At 34.4% G+C, this 17,467-nt stretch overlaps 1 protein-coding gene and 1 long non-coding RNA gene across 13 annotated transcripts in view; one reads left to right on the top strand and one right to left on the bottom strand.

The window, feature by feature from the left end:
• LOC135132413 (protein turtle) overlaps positions 1 to 17,467 on the top strand; it is a 257,464-nt gene that overhangs the window by 109,770 nt on the left and 130,227 nt on the right. The window lies entirely within an intron of this gene.
• LOC135122898 (uncharacterized) lies at positions 1,150 to 2,612 on the bottom strand. Its single transcript, XR_010279479.1, has 2 exons — positions 1,730 to 2,612; positions 1,150 to 1,674 (listed from the first exon to the last, which is right to left on the bottom strand). It is a non-coding gene; the product is annotated as an uncharacterized LOC135122898 (long non-coding RNA).

The following is a 17,467-nucleotide window of genomic DNA, read 5'->3' as shown; positions in this document are numbered from 1 at the left end:
ACATAGTTCATAACTTCATAATTAAATTGACCGTCGTCTTCGTTGATTCACTATTAAAGTCTCCCCAATCCCTTAAATGTGACATGTGAGGGCGCATACGTCGGGAGGGAAAGGAATCTGTAATGTCAGCTAAATGTCTGTCATGGTCTGACTTTTTGACACAATGACATCATGTATTTCGGTTTTTACTAGAAAAAGAGGCAAAATGTCGGCACCGGTGCCAAAATCACAACGCCATGGGCGTGGATCGTCTTCAAAGGGATATGCAGTAGGAAAATTTTTCTTTGAGGTGTTTACATTGTTATCGGAATGTGTCTCAGGAATTATGAAGCTGCATTCTGGATCACGTTTATTACTTGCTGGGTAGCTTGAAGAAGTAGGAACAGGTAGCGGTGACTTGGAACCATGGAGGAACAAAGTAGGAACAGAGCCGGGTTTAAGTCTTTTATTTAAATAATAACGACTTCTCTCAAAAGTATAAATTATTGGCAATATTATCATGAAATGGTTTTAATGCCTATACATTCCCTAAGGTAAAAGATTCATGTTTGGGTACCTACTTGTAGCATTAAAAACCTTTTTGCACCACAACCTTTTGTTCACAGTGTTTGAAGGGAATCTGTGCATTATTTTGTGGTCTCTAGGATCCTTGATTACTCCACAAGCAGGCACAGAGCAATATTTTTTGGACATTTTGCTAATATCAATTCAAGCACAAACTGTTTTGGCGCGTAACAAAACGGATTAATTAAAGGTTCCTGTAACTCCCGAAGGGGGTGACATCTTTTAATATTTTCCCTTTTGACAAGTCGGACGATTGTAACCAATTGGAGAGACTTTAATAGTGAATCAACGAAGACGACGAAATTGACAGATCGAAAGAAAAAAATGGCGTGAACTCAGAACGGAATTTAAATAATGAATTAATCAATAATTAACCATTTAAATGTTCAGATTTTTGATTTAGTAAGACTCATCTTCTTTGTTTTGAACGTATCCTGAAATGTGGGGGCCAATTCGGTGAATATAATTCCATCAAGTCTGACCACAGTAAAGGAATCGACTTTTAAATCGATGATGGTTTGCTTTCACCTTAATGAGGTAAATCGACTTGTGCAAACACATTTTTCAGCCAAAAACAAACCAAAATTTTGAATTTTCATCATTTACTTTTTAATAAAAAAAAATTACACTTAAATTCACAATTAATTTCCATTAGAGCATTAAACACTTTATTTAAAGTCCCCATTCACAATAAATGCTGAAAATGTTCCCCATTTTCTTGTAAACACAGCAAAACTCTTCTTCGAACTGCATCAATGACATTGTTCAACATAACCTCATTGTTGTTTATTTCGTTGATTTTTTCGGTTATTCTGTTCCTTAAATCTTCCAAATCAGTAACAGGAGTACAATAAATTGTGTTCTTTAAATGCGGCCAGAGAAAAAAATCAGCAGGTGTAAGATCACATGATCTTGGAGGCCAGATATGTTCAGTATTTCGATTAATAACTCTTTGGTCAAAAAACTCTCGTAATGTCGCTATTGTTATTTGAGCAGTATGTGCTGTGGCACCGTCTTGTTGGAAAAAACCAAAAGCTAATTCATCATCATGGAGTTCTCTTATGAATGGCCCCAAAATTTCTTCCAAATATCGAATGGCTGTTAAATTGCCTAAAAAATGATAAGTTGAAGAAGAAAGTTAAAACTTTAGTTTTCATTTTCTTACCATTAAAAAAGAATGGGCCTATGATGCGTCTTCGGCTAATTGCAGCCCAAACACCAATTTTTTGTGCATGAAGTGGGGCCTCAACAAAGAATGGTGGTTTCTCTTGGTTCCACATTCGCATATTTTGGGAATTAACATAACCACTCAAGTGGAACCAAGCTTCATCCGTAAAAAATGTCTTCTCTAGCAGTTCATCATCAAATGTGTTCAAAAACCACTCACAGTATTCACGTCTGATTGGAAAATCCCCGTGATGTAATTCCTGCACACATTGTAATCAATAAGCAAATAATCCCAAGTCTTTTTTCAATATTGTTCGGCAAGTGCCATACGACAAGTCCACTTGTTGTTGCAAATGACGAACAGACGTAATTGGGACTTCGTCCATGATTGCTCGAACATTTTCAATATTTTCAGGAGTTCTCTTGTTTTTTGTTCTGCCAGTTCCTGGTTTTCTTTGCAAAGACCCAGTTTCTCTGAACTGTCCCACACTACGCTTTAAAGCATTGCAAAAATTAGCATAATCCACAATATTGTTTGGAAATTGCTCTTTAAATTCGGTCCACGTGTCAGGAATTGAATATTGCCATTGTCCGTCGATTTTTTGACCATTTCGAAAGTAAGACTCAATCATAAAAGTCTTATGTTCCAATGTAAAAGCCATTTTTCATCAAGTTCTTGAATTTGTTGAAAATTTAAGCCAAAAAACGGCCCAAAATGAAAACAAGTTAGTTCTGAAAAGAACTGTTTTTTTAAGAGGATTTTCACTACGAAACACAACAAAAGCAAAAAATTGTTCGTTACGGCCCTTCAGTTACTTAAAGAATTCAGAAAAAGACACAATTCAGTTCGAAAACACTTGGAAAACACAATCAACTTAACCTCAAACGTAACGAACAATTGAACAGTGGTTCAAGTTACATCCAATATCGGTCAAGGTCTTACTGCAAATACCACAGGCGAATACATATTCAAATCATGTAACAAATAGGGATGAATTTTAAAAACTGCAGAATTGCAAAACTAAACGACTCAGTACAATTTAAAATTTTTAGCATTAATTTTAATAAAATTTCCAAAGCCCATTAATGCAGCTAAACGGCGGAACTGTAGACATCATTAATCATCAGAATTTGGTAAGACACACGTACCTTGTTCAAATGTTATTTCAAATGTAACTCGATTACAAATTATATTGCTCGCTCGATATCTGTCGAAAGCTAAATATTAATATTATTTTTCGAGCAATAAACGCTTTAGTATTTTTAATTTCTACACTGATTTATCGGTCTCTTAGTAGCAAACAATGTTACTTTCGAGCACGCTTTACTCTTCGAAAGTATCGTTCTGTACACGCACTGGCAGAGATGTTAAGAAATTTTGTTTTTTGCAGATACTTAAGGAAATTTGTGTGTGCAATACATGGATCGGTAAATAATTTTCCTTAGCGAGATTAGACTCAAATTTTTCTGAAACCAACGCGTTAGTCATTGCGTCGACGAGTATGAAATGCTAGAAAATCAAAGTATTTTTAATAACAATAAGTTTTGTCAATCGGTACAAATTTGTGCATTTTTTCTACTTCTAGAATAGAACTCTCAGATTATTCTGGAACCCTAACAAATCTGACGTTATGCTTGATTTATCTGAAATCTTTTTTAAAAGATCTCTGGTCACATAAATTATTCGCTCGTTTAGACCTCATCCTTTCAATTCATCTAACAATATTTATAACATCACATTCTTATTATATTTATTTTCATTAATATTTAGCTGCGTTATGCTATTCCATGTAACGTTATAACCATTGTTACTTTCGAGCATTCCTTGATACTCAAAAGTGTCGTTCTGAGTAACATTAGAAATTGAGGCAATGGATGGGATAACCACCTAACTCAAAATAGCTCACTTTACAATAAACACAAAAAACTGTTAATTTGTTTTATACGTAACTTATCAGTGTTATTTTAAGTGGACATTGTGGGGGAAAAAATTAACAATATTTTCAAATAATCATTGTTTTATATTTAACAGTAGCCGTTAAATAAAAAAATAAAATAGGAGTATTACTTTACTTTAGGTCGTTATTCCGTATATTACTTATTTTTTAATACAAACACGGCTATTAAGGTTTCAAACATTTTAGATAAGGTTTTCAGTACAATTTTAATAATGTTAAACAAACCTAAATAAAATATGAACACAATAGTACTTCCTAAGATACGACTGATTTTGGCAAATGACATATCCTCTAAGAAAGCAGGGGGGGGGGGGGATAAGACTGAGTTTGCCAAATGGTATACTCTTTAAGAAAATATAGAGTGGATGGGTGGGGCTAGTACTTGCTAGGATAAGACGATTTTGGCAAATAATATACCCTCTAAAAGAATAGAGGGTGGGCGAGGCTGGTACTTCCTAAAGTACGATTGATTTTGGCCAATGATATACTCTTTAAAAAAAAATAGAGGGCGGGTGGGCGGGGCTAGTACTTGTTAAGATAAGACTGATTTTGGCAAACGATATGTTCTTACCTCCAGGGTATGAAGCAAAGTTTAGTAACGATTATATAAAATACATACCAACAAAATTAAATTACCATACATTAATTTCTAAGTATTCCTAACAATAAAACTCAATTTCGTATAAAGTTTTCTTTTTATTTTATTTAGACAATTGTAATTCGCGACGCTTTTGTTTCACAGGTTACTTGATCGAATGATGTCACAGCGTACCTGTTCTGCGGGCTTCAATTAAGTATTTTATGCAATTTACGCAGTAACGACCTAATTCAAGTAGGGGGACTATTCCACTCATTTCTTGAAATTCGAACTAACAACTTAACTAAAAATAACAGCAACTTATTCACCAGACCCGACATTAAGAAGTGGTTTACATAGCACCCTAAAAAAATCATAAAGAATATTTTTATGCAATTTACGAAATAATCACTTAAGTCAAGTCGGGTGATTATTCCGCCCAGTGCCTCAATTACTAATTCACTGATATTGCATTTGGATCTATAGTTGAAAGAAAAATGTCATTTTAACTCGTTCGTTATATCTGCCGAAAACTATATATTAATATTATTTTTCGAACAGAAAACCCTTTAATATTGTTAATTTCTAATGACTTATGGCTAAAAGTAGCAGACAGTGTTACTTTCGAGCACCCTCAGCTTCTCGAATGTATCGTTCTGTACTCGTGTGGCACAGATTTTAAGAAATTTTGTACTTAGGAGTTATTTAAATAAATTTGTATTTTCAATACGGAGATTATGGCAAATAACTTTTCTTAGCGAGATTGGACTTACATTTTTTTAGAATCCAAAGCGTTGTTCTTTGCTTTGACGGGTATGATATTGTTGCATTTCCGGAAGCGGCCACTGACCCTTTTGGGTATCTTTACCTGAATTTGTAAATAGCACTGTAATTTTAGTACTTCTGTAACCGTCCTACATTAAACATCAAAACCGAACGCTGTCCATTATTTCAATTATAACAAACAAAGGTCCTTCGAGCAACATCAAGGTACAATTCGGAAGACCATACATGGTCGTATCAACCGGATTACAAAAAACGTTGGTACTAAGATTCGGATTGTACGAAACATTGGCACTTCAAGCCGGAACATTGGTCCTACGAACCGGAACCAGAACATTGGTCTTCGAGCCGAAACATTGGTCCATATCGAGCCGGGTTGGATCAAATCGCGCAGAAATACATTTCGCTAATCAACATCATTCCATCATTATCATCAACTGGAAGCGACGGCAGCAGTGGGCAGCATTCCTACAAAAGGATCACCACCACGTTGCACCGAGTTGGAATCAACTTCAAATTTGGACAGCATCTTCGGCGGAGAGTCACCACCGCAATCAATCCCGCAGGACGGCAGGAGGAACACCATCTCCAGAACCAGAGACAAGGTTAGTGGACTCCATCATTTCACTTCCTATCCAATCCATAATTCGAGAATTCGATAAGTGTCGATTTCGATTTCGCGATCAATAATACTGCATTTCGTTATTCGCTAATATGCCTCCCAAAATGATAGAAAAGTTACAGCACAGTAAGAATCAACAAAAAATAATCATTAATCAGCTCACTAGGTACGATAATTTCTTAGATAATGTTAATTCTGAACATGATGTTGTAGAACTTAAATACAGACTAACACGCATTAAGCCTTTATTAGACGAGTTAGATAAATTGCAAATAATTATCGAGTCATTAGAGAATTCCTCTACTGGCCAAACTGATGAAGAGAGCACTTCGTCAGAACCTCTTAGTGATCCCCGTGAACAATACGAATCCTTATATTATAGAGTAATCACACGCTCACAACATCTTATTTCCAAATTTCAACCCGATTCACAAAGATCGGTATCACCAAATCCTAATTTACAACCTACTAATAATATTCAAGTTAAATTACCAACATTAGAAATTCCAAATTTTGATGGTGAAATAACACAGTGGCCTAATTTTTATAACACGTTTGAATCACTTATTCACGAAAACAAAACATTAAGTGATGTCCAAAAATTACAATATTTAAAATCATGCCTTAAAAAAGAAGCTGGTAATATAATTTCCGATTTGTGTATCAACAATGAAAATTATAAAGTTGCTTTAGAATTATTAAAAGAACGCTATGAAAACAAAAATCTTTTAGTCAAAAATCACATGCGTGAATTGTTCAATTTACCTAATATTACAAAAGATTCTGCTAACACACTCCGCATGTTTACAGATAAATTAAATTCAAATTTGAAAGCTCTTGAAGCACTGAAATTAGAAGTTCAAAGTTGGGACCCAATCTTAATTTATCTAGTAACAACTAAATTCGATTTTATTACAACTAGAGAATGGGAAAATTCATTAGTAGGAACTGAATTGCCAACAATGGCTCAAATGAAAGCATTTTTAACGAAAAGGTATCAATTATTGGAGTCATTAGAATCCAATAAGTTATTTAAAACACAACAATTTAATCCAAAAACAAGGCCCGTCAACCACAAATCTGTTCATATCGCAAACAAGTATCAATTAAGTTGTCCTCACTGTAAGGGTAATCATTTTATTTATCATTGTGAAGAATTCTTAAAATTAGCTGTCAAGCAGCGTCGGTCACAGATCAATAAATTAAAATTGTGCGTTAATTGCTTAAAATCACATTCTTTAAATTCTTGCCGATCTTCTTATACTTGCAAAATATGTAAAGAAAAACATAATTCGCTTCTGCATTTTGACAATCCAACTGAACCTACAGTAGACCCTCAAACTAGCACCACTTTAACAAATTTCGGTTCGCAAGTAAAGGATGTTAAAGTACTGTTATCAACTGTACTTGTATACATAAAGGACAAGTACGATAATTATCATTTCTGTCGTGCTTTATTAGATGGAGGATCGGAATCACATTTTATTACAAAATCTTTAGCTGATAGACTTGAATTGGATAAATCACCGACTAAGGTGCAAATTTCTGGAATTAACCCTCAGAATTCATCTCCTACAATTATTAACAATAGTGTAAACGTTACAATCAAGTCCAGAGTTAGTTCATTTACTACACAGCTGAATTGCTTAATTTTAGAGCAGATCACAAGAAACACCCCGCCATTCAATTTTTCCCATAAAATATTCAAAATTCCAAATAATATCCAGTTGGCGGATCCTGAATTTCATAAATCTAGACCTGTCGATTTGCTAATTAGCAACGAAGTTTTTTGGGAACTAATTTTAGCCGGTTCATTAAGTTTTGGTACAGATTTACCGTCCCTCCGAGAAACAAAACTGGGTTGGGTTTTCGGTGGTAAACTTAAAATTCCGGAAAGGATTAAACAGGTATCGTGCAATGTGGCAGTTAATTCATTAGAAACTCAGGTAGCTAAATTGTGGCAAATTGAGGAAATACCCATGAGTAAGCCTCTCTCCAAGGAAGAACAATTATGCGAAAATCATTTTTCGGCAAACTTCAAACGAGATGTTTCCGGTAGGTTTACAGTAAAACTACCCTTTAAAGACTGCCACCTGGAGCCAGGTAATTCTTTCAACGGAACTCCTTCAAAATTTTACTCATTAGAAAGGCGGTTGGTGAAAGCTCCTAAGCTTCATAATCATTACAGTAAATTTATGACCGAATACATTGAACTAGGACACATGGAGGTAGTAAATACCCCAGACCCTCTGAAAGAAAATCGCCTTTATCTTAGTCACCATCCAGTAATAAAGGAAACAAGTATTAGCACCAAGGTGCGAGTGGTTTTCAACGGTTCTGCAAATTCATCCAATGGGGTTAATTTAAATCAATTACTAATGACTGGCCCAACAATCCAATTAGATTTATTTTCCATATTGATCCGATTTAGAACTCATCAAGTGGCTTTGGTTGCGGACATTGAAAAAATGTTCAGACAAATTTTAATTGAACCATCCGATCGCCGTTTTCAAAGCATTTTATGGCGAGAACACCCTGAATTAGAGATAAAGCACTATCAATTGTCTACGGTCACATATGGTACTGCTTGCGCACCATTCCTTGCTGTAAGATGTTTGCATCAACTAGCTATTGAAAATGCAGATAAATTTCCAATTGCATCATCTTGCATCAAGGAAGATTTTTACATGGACGATTTAGTAAGTGGTGCGCCAAGTGTGGAAGCAGCCATCACCTTGAGAGAGCAATTGACATCTGTCCTACAATCAGGAGGATTCAAATTATACAAGTGGGCTTCCAATAAAAATGAAGTTCTGCCAGTACAAGACAATAGCCATAACAATAATACATTATTAAATTTAAATCGAGAAGAAGAGACCAGAACTTTAGGTCTCAAATGGGATAGTAAGGCAGATCTTTTCAAATTTACAGTTAACTCGCATAAATCTAATATCAAATCGTTAACCAAACGGGATTTATTATCACAAATTTCAGGTATATTTGATCCGTTAGGTTTAATTAATCCCACGTTAGTTATAGCAAAACTAATTATACAACATTTATGGACATTGTCATTGTCTTGGGATGAGTCAATCCCATCCGAAATTCAAACAAAGTGGCTTGAATTATACAAGCAGTTATTGCAATTGAATCACTTTAGTGTACCCCGAAAGGTAGTTTCAGATATTCCCTCAATGCAGGTAGAAATTCACGGGTTTTGCGACGCATCTCAATTTGCCTATGGTTGTTGTGTTTACCTGAGAACAATTAACACCGATAATAAGGTCACAGTAAGGCTTATTTCAGCCAAATCACGTGTGGCACCCTTAAGAACAATAACAGTACCTAGACTGGAACTATGTGGCGCCCATATTTTGTCAAAATTAATGCATAAAATTAAGTCTATCTTCAATATCCCCATTAATCGTACAGTCTTGTGGACTGATTCAACTATTGTACTAGCGTGGCTCAAGCACGAACCCAGGGAATTAAAAACATTTATTGCTAACAGGGTGTCGGAAATTCAAAATTTGACGGATTTTGCACAGTGGTCACATGTTCCTGGAGAACTTAACCCTGCAGACATTGTTTCACGCGTTATGTTACCTGAACAGTTAATCCAATCACAACTCTGGTGGGAAGGTCCACATTTTTTAAAATTACATAATTCATATTGGCCCACAATTCCTCAATATAATTTATCCGATGTTCCAGAAAGGAAAACTACACTGATTGCCGCACAAACGCACAGTGTAACTGATTATTCAATTTTATATAGGTTTTCATCATTTAAGAAATTAATAACTATTGTAGCATGGATCTTGAGGTTCAAACATAATGCTCTGAGAAAACAGACCCAGCTTAATCAACCAAAACACAAAGCAAGATTACCTATGCAAAAACCGAAACCACTTACATTTGAGGAGATTGAAAATGCTAAGCGATGTATACTTAAACTGCTTCAGACCCAAGTATTTTCTAGCGAAATTGCACAATTAACCAGTAACGGACAGGTTAATAAACCAAGTAAGTTACTTTCATTAAACCCATTTTTGGATAACCATGGTCTAATCCGAGTAGGCGGTAGACTAGTTAATTCTGACTTACAAGAAACACAAAAACACCCTTATGTAATCCCAAAAAACCATCATATTACCAAAATAATAATAACAGACATACATAGGCAACTAAAACATGCAGGAAGTCAATGCACACTAGCCACTGTACGACAACAATTTTGGCCTTTGAGCGGGCGTAACGCCGTAAGGAGTGTTTTAAGGCAATGTGTCCCGTGTTTTAAAGCAAAACCTACTTCCCTTAATCAATTGATGGGTAATTTGCCTAGAGCTCGAATACAGCAAACAATTAGACCATTTGTCAATTGCGCAGTCGACTATGCTGGTCCCATTTTTTACAAAAATGGTTTTTTACGAACTTCAAAATCAATCAAATTATATATTGCTCTTTTTATCTGTTTGGCCACAAAGGCAATTCATATTGAATTAGTTTGCGATTGTTCAAGTCAAACATTTCTGAGTGCACTTAATCGCATGGTAGCCCGTCGTGGCAAGGTTCTTAACATGTATTCGGACAATGCAACTAATTTTGTAGGGAGTAATAACGAATTAAGTAAATTATTTCAATCACAAGCTTTCGGTGAACTAACCAATAAATTAGAAAAGCAAAATCTTCACTGGCATTTTATACCAAGTAGATCCCCTCATATGGGCGGTTTATGGGAAGCGGGTATTAAGTCAGCAAAACACCACATTAGTCGAGTGACGAAAAACGCATTGCTGAATTACGATCAGTTTTATACCCTATTAGTTGAAATCGAAGCATGTTTGAATTCTCGTCCTTTGACACCCCTTTCAAATGACCCCAACGACCTATCACCTCTAACTCCTGGCCATTTCTTAATCGGGAGTCCACTAATTGCGTTGCCTCAAGAAAACTTGGTCGATGTTCCATCCAATCGACTAAATCATTGGCAGCGGATTCAACAAATTAAACAGCATTTCTGGCGACGCTGGTCCTTAGAATATCTGAACGAGTTGCAACAACGCACGAAGTGGAAGGCGGCGTCGAAGGAAGAACTCCAACCAGGAGCACTCGTTGTGCTCAAGGAGGACAACCTGCCCCCGCTTGCGTGGAAGATGGGCCGAATTCAAGAGCTCCATCCGGGCAGTGACGGGCATGTGCGGGTAGTTTCCGTGAAAACAATTAGCGGTATAGTGAAGCGTGCAATAAACAAAGTGTGCGTTTTACCAATTGAATAGTGTTCACTACTATTGTACATTTCATCTTTTTTCATTTGTCAGGGTTTGTTCTTAATTGTACAGAATAATATTGAAGAACCCTTCAAGGCCGGCGGGATGTTGCATTTCCGGAAGCGGCCACTGACCCTTTTGGGTATCTTTACCTGAATTTGTAAATAGCACTGTAATTTTAGTACTTCTGTAACCGTCCTACATTAAACATCAAAACCGAACGCTGTCCATTATTTCAATTATAACAAACAAAGGTCCTTCGAGCAACATCAAGGTACAATTCGGAAGACCATACATGGTCGTATCAACCGGATTACAAAAAACGTTGGTACTAAGATTCGGATTGTACGAAACATTGGCACTTCAAGCCGGAACATTGGTCCTACGAACCGGAACCAGAACATTGGTCTTCGAGCCGAAACAGATATGCTAGAAAATTAAAGCATTACTAATAACAATAAGTTTTGGCAATCGGCAAAAATCTGTGCATTTTTTCTACTTCTAGAATGGAACTCTTAGATAATGTAATTATTCTGGAACCCTAATAAATCTGACGTTATCCTTGATTTATCTGAAATCGTTTTTTAAAGATCTGGACACATTAATTAACCGTTTCTTAAGATCTCATATTTACAATTTATCTAACAAGATTTATAATATAACAGTCTTATAATGTTTATTTTCATTAATATTTAGCTGCGTTATGCTATTCCACGTAACCCTTATAAGCCAGGGCCGATAAATTTTGAGAACAAAAAAATTTAGAACAGGATGACACCCATTGGAAAAGGAAGAAAATAAAACAAAAATAAAAGGAAATAGCTATTTATGGTATAAGTGAATAAAATTCCTTTATTCACGTGTATCATACAAGATTTTTTCCAATTTGGAAAATTTTTCAAAAAATTTATTGTTTAGGTGATCCATATACATAAATATTAATTGCACTATTACTAATATGAAGAACATTTAAAGAAGGTAAATTGCCTAAGCTGCCTCTACTTTCGTCACGGTCAAATTCAAAGGATGTTCCTGGACTTTCATTAGGATTGTTTTACAGGAGCTGGACTATCAAGCGTTGCAAATTTTAGTTGAATATCCACACATCCATAGCAACGAAAATTTCAGTGGTAGTGCGAATTTTTAGATTTTTACTTTGTTCGTGTTGTCAATGACAGTGTGAATAAAGTGTTGCTGTAAACATTTTATTCATCCTTCCGATTGAACTATTGTTTTAATAGCGCCGTTTAACATACAAAATGACCATTTTATTAGTAGAAATTGGAAAAAATAATTTACGGGCGATCTGAGGTCGGGAAGTGGAAGAGGGGGAGCTTTTAAGGGTAGAAAACGGTTTATCACGATTTCCGGTAAAACTACAAGTCCTAACGAAAAAAATTAAATAGCAAAGTTCTAGGTAATAAAAGGATTTGTTATCTTTTCTTCCTTTTCAAATGGGTATCGTCCTGTTCTAATTAATTTTTTTTCACTTTTTACCATTTTCAAAGGCTTTGGCACTGGCCTATTATACCGACTGTTACTTTCGAGCATTCTCTGATGCTCAAAAGTCTCGTTCTGAGTAACATTATAAAATATTAAATTTGGATCAATAGTTGTCAAACAAATGTCATTCTAACTCGTTGGTTAAATCTGCCGAAAACTAAATATTAATATTATTCCTCGAGCAGAAAACGCTTTAGAATTTTTAATTTCTATATTGACTTATCGCTATAAGTAGCAAACAGTGTTACTTTCGAGCACTCTGTGCTCCTCGAATGTATCGCTCTGTACACGTGTGGCAGAGGTTTTAAGACATTTTGGATTCAGCAGTTATTTAAATAAATTTGTATTTTTAATATGGAGATTATGGCAAATAACTTTTCTTAGCGAAATTAGACTTAAGTTTTTTTAAAACCAAAGCCTTGTCTTTGCTTTGACGAGTATGCTATAAAGCATTACTAATAACAATAACTTTTAGCAATCGTTAAAAATCTGTGCATTTTTTCTACTTCTAGAATAGAACTCTTAGATAATGTAATTATCTTGGAACCCTTGCAAATCTGACGTTATCCTTGATTTATCTGAAATCGTTTTTAAAAGATCTGGACACATTAATTAATCGTTTCTTAAGATCTCATCTTTACAATTTATCTAACAAGATTTATAATATAACAGTCTTATAATGTTTATTTTCATTAATATTTAGCTGCGTTATGCTATTCCACGTAACCCTTATAGGCGAGGGCCGATAATTTTTGAGAACAAAAAATTTAGAACAGGATGACACCCATTGGAAAAAGAAGAAAATCATACAAAAATAAAAGGAAAAAATAATTTACCGGCGATCTGAGGTCGGGAAGTGGAAGAGGGGGAGCTTTTAAGGGTAGAAAACGGTTTATCACGATTTCCGGCAAAACTACAAGTTCTATCGAAAAAAGTTAAATAGCAAAGTTCTAGGTAATAAAAGGATGTCTTATCTTTTCTTCATTTTCCAATGGGTATCGTCCTGTTCTAATTTTTCTTCACTTTTTACCATTTTCACATTTTTTGGCACTGGCCTATTATACCGACTGTTACTTTCGAGCATTCTCGGATACTCAAAAGTCTCGTTCTGAGTAACATTATAAGTTGCTAATTCACTGATCCTCAATTTTAGTCTACAATTGAAAGGAAAATTACATTTTAACTCGTTGGTTATATCGGCTAAACATAAATATTAACATTATTTTTAGAGCAGGAAACGCTTTAATATTGTTAATTTCTATTTACTTATGGCCAAAAGTAGCAAACAGTGTTACTTTCGAGCACCCGCAGCTTCTCGCATGTATCGTTCTGTACGCGTGTGGCCGAGATTTTAAGAAATTTTGTACTTAGCAGTTATTTAAATAAATTTGTATTTTCAATACGGAGATTATGGCAAATAACTTTTCTTAGCGAGATTGGACTTACATTTTTTTAGAAACCAAAGCGTTGTTCTTTGCTTTGACGGGTATGATATGCTAGAAAATTAAAGCATTACTAATAAAAATAAGTTTTGGCAATCGGCAAAAATCTGTGCATTTTTTCTACTTCTAGAATGGAACTCTTAGATAATGTAATTATTCTGGAACACTAATAAATCTGACGTTATCCTTGATTTATCTGAAATCGTTTTTTAAAGATCTGGACACATTAATTAACCGTTTCTTAAGATCTCATCTTTACAATTTATCTAACAAGATTTATAATATAACAGTCTTATAATGTTTATTTTCATTAATATTTAGCTGCGTTATGCTATTCCACGTAACCCTTATAGGCCAGGGCCGATAAATTTTGAGAACAAAAAAATTTAGAACAGGATGACACCCATTGGAAAAGGAAGAAAATAAAATAAAAATAAAAGGAAATAGCTATTTATGGTATAAGTGAATAAAATTCCTTTATTCACGTGTATCATACAAGATTTTTTCCAATTTGGAAAATTTTTCAAAAAATTTATTGTTTAGGTGATCCATATACATAAATATTAATTGCACTATTACTAATATGATGAAGATTTAAAGAAGGTAAATTGCCTAAGCTGCCTCTACTTTCGTCACGGTCAAATTCAAAGGATGTTCCTGGACTTTCATTAGGATTGTTTTACAGGAGGTGGACTATCAAGCGTTGCAAATTTTAGTTGAATATCCACACATCCATAGCAACGAAAATTTCAGTGGTAGTGCGAATTTTTAGATTTTTTACTTTGTTCGTGTTGTCAATGACAGTGTGAATAAAGTGTTGCTGTAAACATTTTATTCATCCTTCCGATTGAACTATTGTTTTAATAGCGCCGTTTAACATAAAAAATGACCATTTTATTAGTAGAAATTGGAAAAAATAATTTACGGGCGATCTGAGGTCGGGAAGTGGAAGAGGGGGAGCTTTTAAGGATAGAAAACGGTTTATCACGATTTCCGGTAAAACTACAAGTCCTAACGAAAAAAATTAAATAGCAAAGTTCTATAGGTAATAAAAGGATTTGTTATCTTTTCTTCCTTTTCAAATGGGTATCGTCCTGTTCTAATTAATTTTTTTTCACTTTTTACCATTTTCAAAGTCTTTGGCACTGGCCTATTATACCGACTGTTACTTTCGAGCATTCTCTGATGCTCAAAAGTCTCGTTCTGAGTAACATTATAAAATATTAAATTTGGATCAATAGTTGTCAAACAAATGTCATTCTAACTCGTTGATTAAATCTGCCGAAAACTAAATATTAATATTATTCCTCGAGCAGAAAACGCTTTAGAATTTTTAATTTCTATATTGACTTATCGCTATAAGTAGCAAACAGTGTTACTTTCGAGCACTCTGTGCTCCTCGAATGTATCGCTCTGTACACGTGTGGCAGAGGTTTTAAGACATTTTGGATTCAGCAGTTATTTAAATAAATTTGTATTTTTAATACGGAGATTATGGCAAATAACTTTTCTTAGCGAAATTAGACTTAAGTTTTTTTAAAACCAAAGCCTTGTCTTTGCTTTGACGAGTATGCTATAAAGCATTACTAATAACAATAACTTTTAGCAATCGTTAAAAATCTGTGCATTTTTTCTACTTCTAGAATAGAACTCTTAGATAATGTAATTATCCTGGAACCCTTGCAAATCTGACGTTATCCTTGATTTATCTGAAATCGTTTTTAAAAGATCTGGACACATTAATTAATCGTTTCTTAAGATCTCATCTTTACAATTTATCTAACAAGATTTATAATATAACAGTCTTATAATGTTTATTTTCATTAATATTTAGCTGCGTTATGCTATTCCACGTAACCCTTATAGGCGAGGGCCGATAATTTTTGAGAACAAAAAATTTAGAACAGGATGACACCCATTGGAAAAAGAAGAAAATCATACAAAAATAAAAGGAAAAATAATTTACCGGCGATCTGAGGTCGGGAAGTGGAAGAGGGGGAGCTTTTAAGGGTAGAAAACGGTTTATCACGATTTCCGGCAAAACTACAAGTTCTATCGAAAAAAGTTAAATAGCAAAGTTCTAGGTAATAAAAGGATGTGCTATCTTTTCTTCATTTTCCAATGGGTATCGTCCTGTTCTAATTTTTCTTCACTTTTTACCATTTTCACATTTTTTTTCACTGGCCTATTATACCGACTGTTACTTTCGAGCATTCTCGGATACTCAAAAGTCTCGTTCTGAGTAACATTATAAGTTGCTAATTCACTGATACTCAATTTTAGTCTACAATTGAAAGGAAAATTACATTTTAACTCGTTGGTTATATCGGCTAAACATAAATATTAACATTATTTTTAGAGCAGGAAACGCTTTAATATTGTTAATTTCTATTGACTTATGGCCAAAAGTAGCAAACAGTGTTACTTTCGAGCACCCGCAGCTTCTCGAATGTATCGTTCTGTACGCGTGTGGCCGAGATTTTAAGAAATTTTGTACTTAGCAGTTATTTAAATAAATTTGTATTTTCAATACGGAGATTATGGCAAATAACTTTTCTTAGCGAGATTGGACTTACATTTTTTTAGAAACCGAAGCGTTGTTCTTTGCTTTGACGGGTATGATATGCTAGAAAATTAAAGCATTACTAATAAAAATAAGTTTTGGCAATCGGCAAAAATCTGTGCATTTTTTCTACTTCTAGAATGGAACTCTTAGATAATGTAATTATTCTGGAACACTAATAAATCTGACGTTATCCTGATTTATCTGAAATCGTTTTTTAAAGATCTGGACACATTAATTAACCGTTTATTAAGATCTCATCTTTACAATTTATCTAACAAGATTTATAATATAACAGTCTTATAATGTTTATTTTCATTAATATTTAGCTGCGTTATGCTATTCCACGTAAACCTTATAGGCGAGGGCCGATAAATTTTGAGAACAAAAAAATTTAGAACAGGATGACACCCATTGGAAAAGGAAGAAAATAAAACAAAAATAAAAGGAAATAGCTATTTATGGTATAAGTGAATAAAATTCCTTTATTCACGTGTATCATACAAAATTTTTTCCAATTTGGAAAATTTTTCAAAAAATTTATTGTTTAGGTGATCCATATACATAAATATTAATTGCACTATTACTAATATGATGAACATTTAAAGAAGGTAAATTGCCTAAGCTGCCTCTACTTTCGTCACGGTCAAATTCAAAGGATGTTCCTGGACTTTCATTAGGATTGTTTTACAGGAGGTGGACTATCAAGCGTTGCAAATTTTAGTTGAATATCCACACATCCATAGCAACGAAAATTTCAGTGGTAGTGCGAATTTTTAGATTTTTTACTTTGTTCGTGTTGTCAATGACAGTGTGAATAAAGTGTTGCTGTAAACATTTTATTCATCCTTCCGATTGAACTATTGTTTTAATAGCGCCGTTTAACATTCAAAATGACCATTTTATTAGTAGAAATTGGAAAAAATAATTTACGGGCGATCTGAGGTCGGGAAGTGGAAGAGGGGGAGCTTTTAAGGGTAGAAAACGGTTTATCACGATTTCCGGTAAAACTACAAGT

Source organism: Zophobas morio, unplaced genomic scaffold (genome assembly GCF_036711695.1).
Source record: "Zophobas morio isolate AGI-343-1 ecotype UQ-CSIRO unplaced genomic scaffold, CSIRO_AGI_Zmor_V1 ptg000002l, whole genome shotgun sequence".
Taxonomy (NCBI): Eukaryota; Metazoa; Arthropoda; class Insecta; order Coleoptera; family Tenebrionidae; genus Zophobas; species Zophobas morio.
This window is presented reverse-complemented; position numbering and strand designations above follow the sequence as displayed.